Genomic DNA, 18,398 nt, shown 5'->3' on the forward strand with positions numbered 1-18,398 from the left:
GGTAGAATCCAATAACAGTTAAATGAAACACTAACACTAGACTAAAATTTATCACATTGCTTCCAAATCATGAAAAGTGGAGGGGGCATTCATGATAGTGGATAAAGCAAATAGTATGCACTTAATAAATGTTCATTCCTTTTCCTTCCATCTTCCAATTGAACAATAAAAATAAATAAATAAAATCCTTACATAATCTGGTCTTCAAAAAACCAAACAAACAAGAACTCACATCTATATATTTTGCTTTAAGGTTTTCCAAGTACTTTCCCTTAGTTAAAAGCTCAAGAGATTTGTTGCTGGACACATTTGCATGTAAAAAGCAGGGATGTTTGCCAGAAGGGTAGAGGATAATGACCTTGCCTCTTAGCTTTGTTTTTTTCTTGTTCTCATTTGCATACCAATCATAAGAGGCTCTTGGGAGATAAGTGGGCTTCTCAGTTCAGCTTCAAAACAGTTCCTTAGTTGTTTTTTAAAAGCATAGTCCCAGAAATGGTGTTGGGGGACTTAGAAGCTGTATAAAAAGCTAAATAGGAGTTATAAAACCTTCCAATCTTCAGTCAAATAGTGGCTTGGGACAAGAATGAGGATCCTGCCAAAAAAGAAGGAAAGCAGTTCAAAAGATAAAACAAATCCCTATTGGCTTTATCTATCTGAGTGACCATTTTAGGTTCCAAAAAATCTTACTCTTTGGAGGCTACAACTTAAGTAGCTTTTTATAGAGAGAAAGCTGCTTTTCATTAGTCCAATAATTGGGCATGTGAAAGCTCTGCCTTTCTTTGGGGGGGAAAAAAAAACAAAGCAAAAAACTGAAGCTTAACCTCTGGGATCCAAGCTAAAAGAAAGATGGTAAAGTTCTCTCTTCCTATTGTGGGAAAGAGAGAGAACTTTGAGAACTTCAAGTGGAGCCTAACCCTCTCAGAGAGGGATAAAGAGTAGAAGAAAATAGAAATGTGATACCTAGGGAGGTATGGATTTAGAAAAGAGCATCAAAATGACATCCACAAGAGATTCTAGGAGTCCTGAACTGTCCAGAGGTATGAGTCGTTTTTCTAGTAGTGCACTCTGGCTTTGTGTATTCTCTACATGTATATTCCATGCATGATGATTATGTATTTTCATTTTACCCGTAGATGGTGTTTGTTTATAAAAGTATACATTCCAGGTTTATTGAGGGAAGAGGGGGAAGAAGAGAGAAGACCAGCTATTCTTTTACTATTTTTCTTACTTTGTTGTTCCTTGAAATGCCTTTGATTTGAATTAACCATGTCCTCTGGGTATCTAGTAGAATAAACACATGGTGGGGTAGGTTTATTAACTATGGTTTCACATGGATCACCGATGCACAAACTACCTTGAATTTGAAGTATCTTTTGTGTGTGTGTGTGTGTGTGTGTGTGGTGGATTGGGTTCCTGTTGCCATATTCAAAATAACTATGTCAGGTAGTTAGATCAAATATTATTACCCCTTTTTTAGAAGAGTTATTTGCTTTTGATCACATTGTTAGTAAGCATGTAAGATAGGATTCAAACCCATTGCTTTTCAAGGGCAGATCAGTATGTATTATGTGAAGCTATCTTCTCAGAATAATCATGAATGAATATTTATGATGATATAAAAGGAATTTTGATAGATGGTATGGGACATTCAAAGTATTATAAGGGAAAGGGCCTGTCTTCTAAAGTTTATGACCCACCTAGGGAGATAAATGCATAAAAGTTTAGTAAATGGTAAATATTGGAATATTCTAAGTCCTATGGGAACATTGTAGGATACTACTGGCTTAAATGGAATATATTGGAATGAGCAGATTGCCTCTTGCACAGATGAACCTAGGTTGAAAAGGCATTGTGAGGGACAGCTCAGTTGTGAAAACTGACAGTAATAATAGAAGGAAGGATCATCTGAACTTAAAGTGATATAGCTCTCCAGGTCTGATAGGTTAGGGATAGACCATGATACCGTTTGATGGGACAGCTGATGGAAGGAATGAGCTTATCTAGTGAACAATAAATAATGACTGAAATTTGTCACTTTATATATAGGAGCAGGCATGAGAATGTATTAAATAGGATATGATAGATGATTAATTGGACCCCCATTTTATTTCCAATCAGTTGTATTTGGTTTGATATAATTCCATAGGGTTAGTGATTATAAGTTTTGTATATTAGACCTGGGAACTATGAACAGTGGATCTTAAGTTCACTTTCTTAGTTGTAAGAAGCTAACTAGAGGACCTCCACCCTCTGCCAGCTCAGTGTAGTGGAGGTGACTCAATGATGTAGAAAGTTCCCTTGCTTTTTTTGTGGTCCCTTTGTCCCCCATCATTCCTCTACTGCCCAGATGGTCATGAGCACTGGATTGATAAGTGGGCATATTTGCTGGCCTGTGGCATGCATGGCCCATTGGCCGTTTGACATCTGTTTATCAGCCTAGCTCATAGGTCTGTTCACTGGCTTGATAGGACCAACTGAAAGGTCAAGATAGGTCTGTCAAGGTGTGCTCATCAGTTTATCATCCAGTGAGATTTTATGTATTGTGTAGACTTTCCTGGGAGATCAAGGTCAAGATCTCTCTAACAATGGCATTGCCTCTTCTGTATTATTTGGGTATCAAGCACTAAAACTAAAGCCATAGAGGAAGGGATTATTCTCAGAGTTTGAGGAAGATCAGAGGTCCATTTCATTAGAAGGGTCCATGGCTCCTTTAATAAATATTTTTGACTCAAGAGCTCTGCCTCAGTGTTTTTTATTATATGTTGGGCAATTTTGTACCTCACAGGGCTGTTCTGTGAGAAATAGATATTGGTTTCCTATGTTATATATTCATACTTGATTGTAATTTAATGCAAATAATAATATGATGAGGCAACATAGCTGACAATTGATAGAGAACTGTCTGAGATTCAAAAAAAGACTCAGACACATATTGGTTGTGTAACTTGGGCAGCTCATTTATTCTCTTAGTGACACTGGAAGTACTCTAAACCCATAAAATGCAAAAAAAGTATATCTCCATAGTTAGAATTTCCTCATTGGGAATTCTATGCATCAATGAACTCATAGTCCCAATTAAAAAAAAAAGATTATGAAAAAGCATAGGAAAAGGAAGAGAGCTTTGTTCAGGAGTCACTCCCTCTTCACAGGTTGAAGCATTGAGTATAGTGTAATGAAAGATTTTTTTCTCCATTTTTAGATATAGCATTTTAATTTGAATCCTCTGCTATTTATTATCCCTGTGATCTTGGATTATTTTTTTTTTTTGGCATCTATTGGTCTTTATAGCTGATTAGGGTGTTAAATAAGTATAAAGTGATAGTGAGGGCATTTAAGGCAGGGGAGAATGGTTAAAGGCTCAGAGACATTAACATGAATGACAGATTTCTCCATCAATTAATATATAAGCAAGGCTGAACTAACAGGTTTGTGTGGAGCAGTAGCCTCCATTAAAGGTCTTACAGACGGTCTTGACAGACTTAAAATATTGACTTTTATTCTTAAGTTAACAGGAAGTAATTTAAGGTTTTAAGAATGGTAGAGACATATCAAAGATATGATACAATGGAAAAGATGATGGATTTGGAGCCAGAAGATCAGGGTTCTAGTAAAGGTCTAGTCATAGTCATATATGTGTCCCTGAACAGACCATTAGCTTTATTCACATATAGATAGTTCATTTCTTGTTCTATTACCTGCCTCTGTCTATGTTAAAATCAATTCCCAGTATTATTTAAAATTGTTTTTTTTTATTGATTCCCCCCAAAAAAAACCCATAGTAGCTTCTTGAAAAGCTGAATGCCATAATAAATATGATAACTGAGTAATATCCTAACTATGGTTTATAGGATGGTTTGGTAGGTAGAAAGTTGGAGACAAAAAAAAAAGTTTTTAACATATTGAAACATAGTGTTATAGAAAAACTATTGAGGTGATCTTAGAATAGAAGTCTTAGGTTTGTTTATGAGTTCTGAATTTTTAAAATGTAAAATGGAATAATAATAATACCTACTCTACCTGTCAGTGTTAAATATGCTATTGAAAAGCAGCTTGGCATAGTGTAGTAATTAATTTTTTTTCTCAATTTTTCCAACATTTTTATTTAAAGATTTGAATTCCAAATTCCATATTTCCCTCCCTCCTGCCCTCTTCTCCTCCTCCCAGAGGCAATAAAGAATCAAACATAGGTTATACATGTGCAATTATGTAAAACATTTCCCTATTAGTCATTTTTACCAGAAGACATGAATAAAAGAAAAAAAGAAAGTGAAAAACAGCAAGCTTCAGTGTGTATCCAAAAATATCAGTTCTTTCTCTAGATGCAGATGGTATGCTTCATCATTTGTCCTTTGGGATTGTCTTGAATCATTGTATTGCTGAGAATAGCTAAGTCATTTACAATTCTTCATCAAACAATATTGCTGTTACAACATTCTCCTGGTTCTGTTCACTTTAATATGCATCAGTTCACTTAAGTCTTTCCAGATTTTTCTGGAATCATCTTCCTTGTCATTTCTCATAAGATATTACTACAGTTCAGTTAGCCATTCCCATTTGAGGAGCATCCCTTTGATTTCCAATTCTTAGCCACCACAAAAAGAGTTGCTATAAATAGTTTTGTACAAATGAGTTTTTTTTTAATTTTTTGGGGGATTTCTTTGGGATATAGATGTAGCAGTGGTATTACTAGATCAGCTTTATAAGCCCTTTGGACATAGTTCCAAATTGCTCTGCAGAATGATAGAATCAGCTCACAACTTCACCAACAATGCATTAATGTTCCAGTTTTCCCACATCCTCTCCCAACATCAAACATTTTTCTTTGTTGTTATATTGGTCTGATAGGTGAGGTAGTGACTCTTTAAAACTTTTTCTTCTCAGGACCATCAAAGAATTTTTGTTTATGTGGGATATAGGTATATCCCACTTATTAGAATTGAAAACTGATAACATTTTAATATATTTATTAATTCATTGAAATAATATACCAATTACATGCTAGGCAAATATCATTTTTAATTTTTAAAAAATCCCTATTTTCCAAAAAGAAGAGTGACATCGTTCCCTTTCTTGAATGTTCTGGTTTCTTCAGAAATAGATTCATTCTTATATCTGCTTTTGTATTCAATCTGTTGTGATATGTTTGTTGCTTTGGTTGAAGTATATGAAAAAATTTTGGTTTTACATAGATATATAAGTGGAAAGGGGGAAAGTATTTTAATAATGACAGTATTATTATGACCTCAAGGACCACTTGAAAGAGTCTTGAAGATCCCAAAGGTCTTTGGACCACATTTTGACAAGTTCTGCAGTAATGGATAGAGAGATAGCTTCAGAGACAAGAAGATTTGAATTCAAGTACTACCACTGAGATGCACAGGTTGTTACTCTGGGCAAATCCCTCAAATCCTTAGTACTTCAGGCAAGTTGTAATATACATTTCAAAGAAGGTACTGTTTTTTCTTGGGGCAGAAAGTTCCTCACTGGAGCTCAGTATATTGATAGAATGATATCTGTTTTTATAAACTACTACTGTATGAATTCAGGGAATGGTATAGTTTGAGTCCATATCAAGTCTACCACAGTGAAAATGGAGAAGAGTAAATTTGAGAAACAAGAACAAGGACTAGACCAAGGTTATTAAACGGATGTGGCCATGAAAGATAGTATCAAAGTATTTGAGCTTGGGCAATTAGGAGAATGAAGCTACCTCTCTGGTTTGGAGAAGAGGTTGGGGCTAGAAAATGACAGGTATAACAGTTACAAAGTAAAGATATCTTTGTAGGTAACTTTGAAGGTATCATTATGGAGAGAAAGAAAATTAGAGCTAGAGGTATTAATTTGAGTACTATATGCTAGTATGATATCAAAGAGTTTTATTATTTTATAAATGAGGAAATTAAGGCTCAGAAAGGCTAATTATTTGCTCAGATTAATGCATCTAGTTTGATAAAATTGGGTAGAATCTGTTGCATCCTATAAGCCTTGGAAAATATATTTAGGCAGGAAACATGCTAATAATGGATGCATTAGAGAAATTCAGACAAATGAAGTTTACTACTTGTATCACCTTGGCAAGTGATTTGACCTCCCTAGACCTCAGTTTCCATATCTGTAAAATGATAGGGTTGGAATAGCTGGCTTTTGGGGAACCTTTTAGCTATAAGTCTATGATTTGATTATCTGATGATTTGGATTCAATTAGGAGGTTGGTAAAGAATTTGTAGTTAAGTGTACCAGTGAGATGATAAAAAATGAAAGCTGGATTATACAGGAGGCTCTAGGAGGTAAGAGACTGTTTATTATACTAAGTAGCCAGTGTAATACAGTTTGACACTCAAAAGATAACTTCAAAGATGAGAAAATGATAAAAAACTGGAAATAAAACCAGTGTTCCAGATTCAACCCATGGAATCCATAGTTCTTCTGCCTTGTATTTATTTACTCACCTCCATGTTGCTCCATGACTGGGTTGCCCTTCAGATGAACGTAATCTATTTTTGCAGATGCTGTTTCAAAATTGATTAGATCTGTGACCCGCCTCCTGAAATCATCCAACCTATTGAAGCAACAGAATGGGATGTGGATTATAGGGTTTCAGATAACACCCAGTCCCTTGTGAAAGGTATGTTATTTCGTTGCTTTGTTCTGCTTTTGGAAACGTGTAGCTATGTTTTCTTTTTTCCTCACTGTATAGGTCACAGCAATTTTTTTTTCCGCTGGGAATTACACACTTCCAGAGCCGAATCACAGTTTCAAATGAATACTGAATACAACTAATCAGTAACTGGATGGTACACAGAGGGTAATTAGTGGGTTATATTTGGGTCAGCACTAAGGTCATTTTCAGAGATGCCACAAGAAAAACCTGACCTTTGGATTACCAATGTGGAATAATTGAAAGATAAACATTTAGGGCATTATCCATTCTGTGTCTTAAGACACACTATGCATTATAATGAACTAAAGGCATTTGTGGTGAAATGAAAATATCTATTTGATGTGGTTGTGTATCTGTGTAAATGAGATGGTTTACACAACAAAATAAAGCATGGCATTAGTAATAATGATAATAATACCTTGGACTTGTAGTGCTTTTAACTTTGCAAAGCACTTGCATACCCATTATCTCAGGGAAGCATCACAACAATACTAAAGTAGGTAGCACGGGCTTGTTATCCTTTTGGAGGTGAGTAAACTGAGGGGAAGAAGTCATGCCTGCAGACTCTCTGCTTATTTTCGCCCTGTTCTATTAATATATGCTTGGAACTTTTATTTCTCTACAATGGTTATTACTTAGCTCATGATAAAAAGGATTTATTCCTGAGCTTATGTGAGGACTGGGGTTCTTAATTAACAACCAAAAGAGATCTGCATCAATAATCAGGTCCCACTCTTTATGATTTAATTTGGGGTTTTCTTGGCAAAGATACTGGAGCAAATTGCCATTTTCTTCTCCAGCTCATTTTACAGATGAGGAAACTGAGGCAAACAGGGTTAAATGACTTGCCCAGGGTCAAACAGCCAGTCTGAAACTGAACTTAGGTGAAAGGACTCTTACTGACTCCAGCCCTACTACCTTTTCTACTTTACCACCAGGTTATATGTAAGAAAGGCATTTTAGAGAGTGAGGGTTGTTAAATATAGGAAGAGATTGATATGAACTGTTCCTTTGGGGAAAGGGGGAAGACTTTGCTGCAAGTGGGAAAGATGAACTAATTTTACTTTCAAAATTCTTTTAAGTCCCTATGTCCTATAATGAAGAGAGAAAATAAAAATTTATCAAGCTCATTATGTGCCAGGTACAGTGATAAGTGCTAGAAACAGTAAAAAAAAAAAAAAAAAAAAGAGAAAGAAAAAGAAAAAGAAAAAACAGTACTTCACCTCAATCTTAAATTCTAGTGAGAGGAAGGACTTTAAAAAAAAGAGCTAAAAAGTGTGTTTGTTTATGTATGTGTGGGTGGGGAGTTCAATTATTTTGAATAAAATTTTAGAATATTATTGATAATTTTTATTTCTAGTTGTTCAGGCCTATGATTTCATCTGTCTAGGCAACTCTCTAATGTTGGAAATTTCCTCCATCAAAGAAATGCTTAGGTCATTGAGAAGTTATATGACTTGCCCATATCACAGATTTATTTATTTCAAGAATGATTCAAGAATCAAGAATGATTCTCTCTCTCTCTCTCTCTCTCTCTCTCTCTCTCTCTCTCTCTCTCTCTCTCTCTCTCTCTCTCTGTCTCTCTGTCTCTCTCTCTCTCTGTCTCTCTCTCTCTCTCTCTCTCTCTGTCTCTCTCTCTCTCTCTGTCTCTCTCTCAGCATTATTTATTGAATATCAATTACAACAGCTCTGTAGTAAGTAAAGCAGCTACTCTTCCCATTTTACAGATGAGGAACCTGAGACTCCAGAAAAAGTTGTGACTTACCCAATGTCATATGACTCATTAAATGGCAAAGACAGGACTTAGGACTATGTCTCAAATTTTAAGACTAGTGCTCTTTCCATTAGCCAAACCTGAAGAACTACTCCATTCAATTAAAATATTCAGGAGCAGCTAGTACATGCAGTGGATAGAATACCTGAGTTCAAATCTGACTTCAGACACTTAACACTTCCTGGCTGTGTGACCCTGGGCAAGTCAGGTAACCCCAATTGCCTCAGTAAAAAAAAAAAAAAAAAAAAAAAAAAAAAAAAAAAAGGGAAAAGAAAATATCCAAACCACAAAGACATATGACACTTTGTCCTGTTAACTGGAAGATTCTGACGAGGGAATTGGTAGAACACTAACACTAACAAAACTGATAGTTTACAAATAAGACAAAGCTGAGGACTGCAAACATTTATGAGTTAGAGTCATCAATGATTTTGAGTTTCATGCACCTTGCATTATTTGATGGAAACTGACATCTTTCAGATATGATCATCTTTTTTATTAAAGCTTTCTATTTTCAAAACATATGCATGGATAATTTTTAAATATTGATCCTTGTAAAAAAAAGAAAAAAACCTTGCGTTCCAATAACCCCTTTTCCCCTCATCCCCTTCCCTAGATGGCGAGTAATCCAATATATGTTAAACATGGTAAAATATATGTTAAATCCAATATATGCAACATATTTACCCATTATCATGCTGCACAAGAAAAATCAGTTCAAAAAGGAAAAAATGAGAAAAAATGCAAATAAATAACAACAACAAAGAGTGAAAATGCTACGTTGTAATACACACTCAGTTCCTGCAGTTTTCTCTCTGGGTGCAGATGGTTCTCTTCATCACGAGATCATTGGAACTGGCCTTGGTCATGTCATTGTTAGAGTCATGTCCATCAGAATTGATCATCGTATAATCTTGTTGCTGCCATGTATAATGACCTCCTGGTCCTGCTCATTGCACTCAGCATTAGTTCATGTAAGTCTCTTCAAGACTCTCTGAAATCATCCTGCTGGTCATTTCTTACAGAACAATAATATTCCATAACATTCACATACCTTAACTTATTCATCCATTCTCCAACTGATGGGCATCCACTCAGTTTCCAGTTTCTTGCCACTACAAAAAGGGCTGCCACAAACATTTTTACACATGTGGATCCCTTTCCCTCCTTTAAGATCTCTTTGGGATATAAGCCCAGTAGAAACACTGCTGGGTCAAAGGATGTACACATTTTGATGGCTCTTTGGGCTAATTCCAAATTGCTCTCCAGAATAGTTGGATCAGTTTACAACTCTACCAACAATGTATCAGTGTCTGTTTTCCCACATCTCCTCCCACATTCATCATTATCATTTCCTGTCATTTTAGCCAATCTGAGAGGGGTGTAGTGGTATTTCAGAATTGTCTTAATTTGCATTTCTCTGATCAATAGTTATTTAGAGCATCAGGTATGATCATCTTTAAAAGCAAGCTGTCCCATTATTAAGACAGGCTCTTAACTGAATAATGAAAGTGAAAATTATTTCACATAATGATGGTGTGAAACTGTAGAAAAATTATCTGAATAAAATTGAGTTGACATTATACATTAGCTTAAAACATAAATGTATCTCAGCATAAAACACATATGCTTTTATGAGAAACTATAAAAGTATAACATAAATAAAATAAAGAAAATTGCTTGATATTATAATTATAATTATTTGTAATTATTAATACAGTTCCAATAAGATTTTTCCTAACCCCAAGAATTAATTTTACTTCAATTCAATATAACACAAATTCAACTCAAGAAACATTTAAGTACTTACTATTTATTGGCAAAAAGGTCAAGCTCTGGGTACCCAAGCAAATTTTTATTTAATTAAAAAAATTTTTGAACTAAAATATTAAAAACAACAATAGACTAAGCATGTCCAAGTACCCAGCAGAACACAAGAGGATTGTACATAAAACTGTGAATCTCCATTTTTATATGCCTTGCTTTTAAAATAATAAATACTACACGTTACTTTCAAAACTACCTTGTTTATCTCTTCTTTTTGCAATTTCTACTGTTCTTTTTTGTGTATTTTTATGTTCCAGTTCTTTTTTTCCTTTGGCATCAATATTTCTAACCCTTCTTCTCTTTATCACACCCTTCAATTTAAAAAAGGGGAAAAAAACCTCTTGGAACAAATAGGCATAATCAAGCAAAGTTAATTCATACAGTAATCATATTTAGAAATGGATTTCTCTTTTTGTACCTATTATGTACTAGAGCTTTACAAATATTATCTCATTTTATCCTACTTCTGAGAAGTAGGTATATAGACTACTCTGGGTAAGAAAGAATTCTATCAAAGTCCTGATTTTGGCACATATTACCTGTGTAACCCTAGGCAAGGGCTTTACCTCTCAGTGCCACAGGCAATTCTGAGAATTTTAAGTTGCAAAGTAGCAGACTTAAGGACAATGACTGCAGGGACTATCTTTTGCTTCATTTTGTATGAAATTAGCACAGGGACTGGCACATAGTAGCAAATTAATAAATGATTGTTGACTGCCTGATTGATAGCATTAGTGGAAGCTCATTTACCAATGAAATCTCAGATTGAGACTTTAACAAAAGACTAACAACACACAGATAACATGCATATATGTAGATGTAGAATGTATATAGGTATTATGATTGTACCTCTAATATGGCTGAAAGTATCCTATAGTCTACCATCTAGGCTCCCACAGTGTTTAAAACTCCTAGGATGATTTGATAAGTCATGCCTTTGGAGAGTTGATAATTATGAGAAATACTTAACAGAGAGGGTGCCCCTTGATTATCATCACACTGAGTTAATTAAAAAAACAGTAAAATGATATAAGTAATAAGAATGCAAAGTAAACAATTGCACTGATACCAATAAATATAAACCTATAAATCCTTATGCCATGTATAGAAACTAAAAGATGTCAGAAGCTCCTGTTATAAATATATATTATATTTGAATTGCATAAAAATTCCATATTTTGTCCTTAATAAGAAGAACTTAGGCTCCTGTATCAAACTTATTCCTCTCTTTTCCAGCTCACCTGACTAAAAGGCCTTTATGCATTTTTTAATTTTTATTTTTTCCCCACTGAAGGCGCATATATTCTCTCCAATTCCACCTTTTATTTTTACTGCTTTAGAGGCTTCTTATACTGACCTAAACTATGTCAATTGTCTCTGGATCTGCTAACCTGACCATTGCTTTCATTTTGGTAAATCTTATATCCCTATAGAAATATGAGCTAGTGTGGCCTAAAAAATCAGTTTTCTTTTGGTAGGTGAGTAGAGAGTCCCTCAGAACCCAGGACTGTGAAATGTCTCACTCTGGGGGGGCAATTATTCATATCTGGATCACATTATAATCAGAAAATCATTATGCACTGAATCAACCATCACTCTATAGGAATGATTAATGATACATGGCCTTTCCCCCACTTCCCTTACAGGACAGCATATGTGTTAACTTAGAGAATCTCAGTTTAGCACTTTGAACTTGGCCATGTGGTTGAATCCAGCTTTCCTTTTCAGTTTGAATATCTATTTATTTCAATTAATTTTCACATCATTCACATAATCCACCAATTAGCGCTGGTGAAAAGCATCCTTAATTCCAAAATTGAGATCCCATTGGAATCTAGTGTTATCACAAAGAAGGTTTTTATTAGACAGCCATTAGAATGTGAGCACTTTGTGGTCAGGAATGTTTTTTTGTTTTTTGCCAACCCTTTAGCACATAATAAGCACTTAATAAATGATAATTGACTGACCTTGTTGCTGACTTTTTTCTTCAGACATTCCTGAACATTTTAAATCTGGGGCACCTCAAGCACAAACAAGAGTAGCAAACCAAGAGCTGATCCATGTGCATACATTTAAAGACAAGAACAAACCTGTAATGTTATCCCTTGTCAATCATTTTCTTATTATTTATTACATCTCTATAGTACTTATCCTTTGAAAGGCTCAATGTACCTTAAACACATGTTACAATATACTTTAAATAGGTGTTACCAAATTTGGCATTGCATGTTAGACATGCTGCTAAAACTGTGAATTTCAACTACAAATTATTGAACTAGTGAAAGAAAATTCCCAGAATCATTTTCAAATGATCCCTTTTCCCCTGTAGTAGGTCTGCTAAACCCTCCCCTCCCCAAATCAATTGTATGGTTAAGCTTGGAAACAGCAAGTTACCTCTAAGTATGGACACTTAACAACCAGCCTTCAAAATGTTTTGCTCTTTTCTCATTTGCAAAGATTCCAATATTTCTTTTGACTCCTGAAAGATACCAGAGCTACAAGTGTTGACAGAAATAGAATTGACAGACCCAACAGGTCTGTAATGTTGATTTGGTTTGGCTTATAGGGGACTCCTAAGTCTGTCTCCATTGAAAATCTGTGTATTTTTTTCTTTTCTTTACAACAGTTACAACTGAAACTAGAACTGAGATGAAGGGAGCTGTCAACAGGATTTGTCAGTCCCTTTGACAACAGAGGTGGGGGGTGAAGGGAGATGAGGATGATGGAAGAGCAGGAGCTGAAACCAGCTATCTTGCCCTCTAGATTGCTGTGCTCTCTTTGAGAACATATTCCAACCAGAATGAATTCCCCATGAGAAAGATCTCTGACAATCAGTATCTTCCCATTTCAAATCACCTCTTTACTTTCCCTAAGTCATTGCTATTACATACCTTGTTCAAAACAAAACAAAAACAAAACAACCCAACAAAAACAAAACAGTCTCAGTACCCTAAAGAAAAACCTGAATTCCTACAGCCCCTCATTTTAGGAACCTCAAATTTAGGGTTTGAGCTGTTTTCTATCCTTTCTTTTTTCCCTTTAAATACTGAGATGGATTGTTTTCAATTTTAGATGGACTGCATTCCACATGAGCTTTGAAATGATATCCGTCAACCTGTTTAGAGGCAGCAGCACTATTCAGGGTATTAGTAGCAGTCTTGCCGTGGTAATACTGTCACAAGATCATAGGGGTATTCTAAGGCTCTGCCTGTGAGCATGTTGGGTATTTTCAATTTGGAAATCAAATCCTAGTGATACCACAAAGCCACGCACTGGTCTCGCCCCTTCTTGCAATCCATTAGGATTGGCTGCACTACCTCAGTTTTGTGTTACTCAGCAATAAGTCCTACCGTGTTTCTTCACATAAGAACCCCTTGAATTTGTTTATAATGATCTGAATGATATTATTTGGTGAACAAAGGCACTCAGTGGTGATATTTATAAACTAGTCATATCATCCATGCTTAAATCCCGTGTTATATTTCAAGGAAATTGTGTATGAACTTAACTCCAACCTAACTTTTCCTTGGGGCCCATGGCTTTATACTGTATTAGAATTATAGATGAAAGACACAAAAGGCAGGCTTTCCTTTCCAAAGGCAGCATTTCACTTAAGAGGTTTAGACTGAGCTCCAGCTTAAGTTTGGAGGCACCTGTAGGGTTGATGCTGGGGCTAAGCATAGCACTGTTTGTACCTTGCAATTAGAATTCTTTCTACTTGAAGGAGCCAGAGAGGGTGATTAGCTTCAAGGAGGTCGAGGACTGTGATCTTGAGTTAGCAGTGTTATTGACCTGAGAATAAAGAAGTATTACATGCATGTATACAAAGGAAGAAGGTCCTATTCTTTGGATAGGGGCAATGGAGGTGATGTGACAGGATCAAAGCACAGTGAATGTCCATGGGTTGCTGTGTGGATGGTTGAGAGAAACTGTGCACATACGGGGGAAAGCTAGAACATTATTAGATGTAATAAAATCATAAAGTGATAGGATGTAAAATTAGGAAAGACTGAATGCTTGAAGAATGTGATTCCATGATGATGAAAGTTGAGAACACTGAATAGATTACATAATAAATATGATGGCTGTGTTTCAGAGCTAGTTAACAAAGAATTTTAAAAGATAAGGTCATTTTCTATAGTGATCTCATTTTCTTTTCCCATCACAGTCTTAACCCTATGGTTTATCAGTTCAGCAATTATTAATCTCTACTTTTTGCTTCCTTATCACCATTTGTTTCTTATCAATGTCCACCCTAAGGTTACTCTTACTGTAAGTGCTGCTAAATACTGCTAGAGAAATCATGAAATTGAAACTGAGTTCATTACCATTTTTTGTTCTCTAATCTCAGCTGTGCCTTGATATTTTTTTCTTCCTCTCTCAATGACTGCCTTATGCTCTCCACAGTGGGTATTAATAAACTTTTTCCTTTTATTTGCCTACATCAGCTCTTATTCACTCCCTGTGAGGAGAAGACATTGCCTCCTACCTTGCCAGGAATCTAAAGTCCATCCAACTTCAGCCCAGGTCTCCCAAATCCTTAAAAACTTTCCACTTCACCCTGGTTAAAGTTACCATCCCATATCTTTCTTCTCCTTTACAGCCCAATCCTAGAAAGGGTCCTCTATGTTCACTGCTTCTGTTTCCTTATATTCTACTCACTTGTAAGGCTTTTTATAATCTTGCTTATGGTCCCACCATCAGATTGAAATTTCCAAGGTTGTTATTGATGTCTTACCTGCCAATGCAAAGGTTTTATTTTTAGTCGTCAGTTTCTGACCATGTCAACCACCTCATCTTTCTGAATAACTTTCTATTTCTTTGTCTTACATAGTAGTGTTCTTTCTTGGTTCTCCTTCCTATCTGGCCCCTTGCTTTTCAGGCTCTATTATTGGTTAAACCTCCCCATCCCACTCACTAATTGTGGAAATTCCCAAAATTTTGTCCTGAGTCTTTTTCTCTTCTGGTATCTTTTCTTGGTAATCTGATCAACTCCTCTTTGTTCGCTGATCATTTATATAGAGAAGAAAGCAAATCTATATTTCATCATCTTCATATTCTATTCTTTAAAAAGCTCTAATTGTTAGGAGTTTTTCCTGATCAATTTCTATCCTTTCTTTATGGCCTAGTTCAAAAAGCTTTTTTTCCACAGAGCTTTTCCTAAATCCCCATCAGAAATTATCTCTCCCCTCTCCTAATTTACTATAACACTTTGTTTTTAATCTCTCAAATGCATTTAATTATGTATCCTTACATATTGGAGACATCTGCATTTGCGGCTTATTTTCCTACCAGATTGTGAGCTTTATAAAAGTAGGTACTCTGTGTTACATAAAATTTGCATATTCTTCATTATTTTTCATAATGCTTTGCACACAAAAGGTTTTCAATAAATGCTTCTCTTTTTATGTTGTTGTTGTTATTATTCCAAAAATTATCATTCTCTGCTCAGAAGGCTTATTTTTTGTCTGAACTTGTGACTTCTTTATGTAGGAAACGCTTAAGATGTGAAAATTCTCTTCAGTGCAACTTAAAGATCTGATCTAGGGCAATACTTAATGTAATATATCCCATGTTTGTCAAGGGGTACAATTTTTTTTCCCCTCTGAGGCTGGGGTTAAGTGACTTGCCCAGGGTCACACAGCTAGGAAGTGTTAAGTGTCTGACATTAGATTTGAACTCTGGTCCTCCTGAATTCTGGGCTGATGCTCTATCCACTGCACCACCTAGCTGCCCCCAAGGGGTATGATTTAAACCCAAGTCTTCTTTATTCCAAAGCAAGCCCTCCATCTACTAAACCTTGTTGCTTTTTTTTTTTTTTTTTTGTCCTATATACTTATTTAGATGAAATGTCTGGAATGATATCCTGAAACATTACTGCAGCAGTATTTACTATTGAGCAGAATTTAGTATATGTTAATTTTATCTTGAATCTCATTCAGGGAGTTTGAGTTATTGAAGAATAGAAAAAAAATTATTTAGGTGGCAGCTCCATGACACAGGAATAGAATATGGTATTTATTAAAGCTTTTAAAAACCTATGTCCTTTAAAAACTACTATGTCCTAGGTACTGTATTAAGTTCTAGTGATAATAAAGTAAAGTAAAATATATAGTCCTTGACCTCAAGGAGCTTATATTCTAATTTCAAAGAACTAGGTACATATAAGATGTCTGTGTATATATCTATTTCTTATAAATAAATATATATTCATATACCTATATATTAGATAGAAGATATGAAAAGGCATCAGTACTTGGGGGGACCAAGAAAGATCCCCTGCAGATGATGAAATTTAAGCTAAGTCTTGAAGGAAGCCAGAGACAAACAGAATTTTGTATTTGATCCTGAAGGCAATAAGGAGGCACTAAAACTCGCTGAGTAAGGGTGTAAAGGATATAAAGGGTATAAAACATATGTTTTTAGAAAAGTCAGCTAAGTGGAGGATAGACTGGAATGAGGCAATTAGTCCCTGTAGGAGGCTATTGTAAGTAGTCCAGGCATGAGGGTTTAAACTAAAGATGGTGGTAATTTCAGAGGAGACAGAATTCATACATAAAAGATATTATGAAGGTGAAAGACAAGCTCTGACAACAAATTGGATCTGTGAATGAGAGTGAGGAATTGAGTCTGACACCAAGATTGTGGACCTAGGTGACTATGAGGATGATGGTACCCTTGAGAACAAGAGAATTTCAGAAGAGGAAAGAATTTGAATTAGGATAATGAGTTCTGTACTGGATATGTTGAGTTTAAGTTGGCTAGGGGACACCCAGCTTAAAGCAAGCTGAGCTAACAGAACTTAGACAAACAGTAATAAAGCAAATAAGATAGTCATTTAAAATATTAATCAAAAAATGACTTACCTCTTGGTGGGCATGGCAGAGCAAAGGGACAATTGGCTAATTTAAAATTAAACACATATCTTGAGTCCTGCTATGAAGGTTTCTAATGATTGTTACCTTTTTTTATATTGTCAGCTGGTGTGATAGTCTAATAACAAATTACAATCACAACTTACTCTGTAAAATAACAACTTTATCTTTTAAACCCACAGAGTGTCACCTAATTAATTTTTTAATCATTAAAGTGATCCATGAATTTTCTCTCCACTTACCTTTCATCATTAAAATGGTTGGTGACTGTTAATTGACCATACACTGTCTTATCTTAATAATTTCCATCCATTTCTGGATGTTAATAGGCTCTTGGAGACTTACCACCATCTAGCACAAACTGTGCTAGGAGACCAAATTCACCTGAGGAAATGGTTCAAAAACACTGACAAGTAAACTAAATGAAAGCCCTCCTTTCCTCGCAATCGGATAGGGGCCCCTGGCTCCCAGCCTTGGTCCTGGATCAGAGTTACCACTGAGTGCAATTGTTTATGCCACATTACAGTGGGATCCAGACAATGCTACACAATCAAAGCCTTCATATTCAAACAGACATCACACTCTGTAATTATATTTGCCTGACAGATTATTATAATTGTACATGGCAGGTAGTGTAAAGCAGTTCCTTTTTAAAGCCCAAATAATGTGGCAGTTTTTGCATACTCTAAATCAACCTTGCAGAACGTGAATTATGAAAGCTAAATACACGTTGAGTGTTTTTGTTTACTCTTTCAGTTAGCATCTTCTATGGTGCTAGACAGCAAAAGAGCATTGCCTTATTTTGCTTGGTACTTAATGGTGTTTTGCTTAACACTTTGCTGTACAAAGTTCCTTTTTTGTTTGATGGCTTCTATCCATGTGAGATGCTTTGTTCATCTCCAGCAAAGAACAGTTACCATCATGGACTTTCTCAGGATCATGGCTAAAGGGTACTTCTGATAAGGCTGCTAGACTTGGAGAGGATTGTGGTTCATAATGTCCATTTCATTGCTAAAGCTACTAGATCCAACTTTGGTAATCTCTCTAGGGTAGTGGTCAGCAAAATTTGGACTATGGTCTGTCTCCAAGGGCACTATGGTTTGATCTGAAGGCAGTGTTACCAGTTGATCAGAGAGTGGGGAAGGTGAGTCAAAATCTTACCTTCCACAAAATTCTAATCCTTATTCCCCAAACCTCTTTTCACTGTGCAGTGTGCACTCTCCTACCTAAGCTTGGAATCAACATTTTAAGGGTATTTATA

The 18,398-nt window shown here is 35.6% G+C and overlaps 1 long non-coding RNA gene across 1 annotated transcript in view; it reads left to right on the forward strand.

The window, feature by feature from the left end:
* The first annotated feature begins 457 nt into the window (after positions 1–457).
* Positions 458–18,398, forward strand: part of LOC141553464 (uncharacterized) — a 55,297-nt gene continuing 37,356 nt past the window's right edge. The window contains exons 1-2 of the long non-coding RNA XR_012485461.1: positions 458–1,037; positions 6,507–6,625. This is a non-coding gene — a long non-coding RNA (uncharacterized LOC141553464). The remainder of the gene's footprint in view (positions 1,038–6,506; positions 6,626–18,398) is intronic.

This window comes from Sminthopsis crassicaudata, chromosome 2 (assembly GCF_048593235.1).
Source record: "Sminthopsis crassicaudata isolate SCR6 chromosome 2, ASM4859323v1, whole genome shotgun sequence".
NCBI classification, from domain to species: Eukaryota; Metazoa; Chordata; class Mammalia; order Dasyuromorphia; family Dasyuridae; genus Sminthopsis; species Sminthopsis crassicaudata.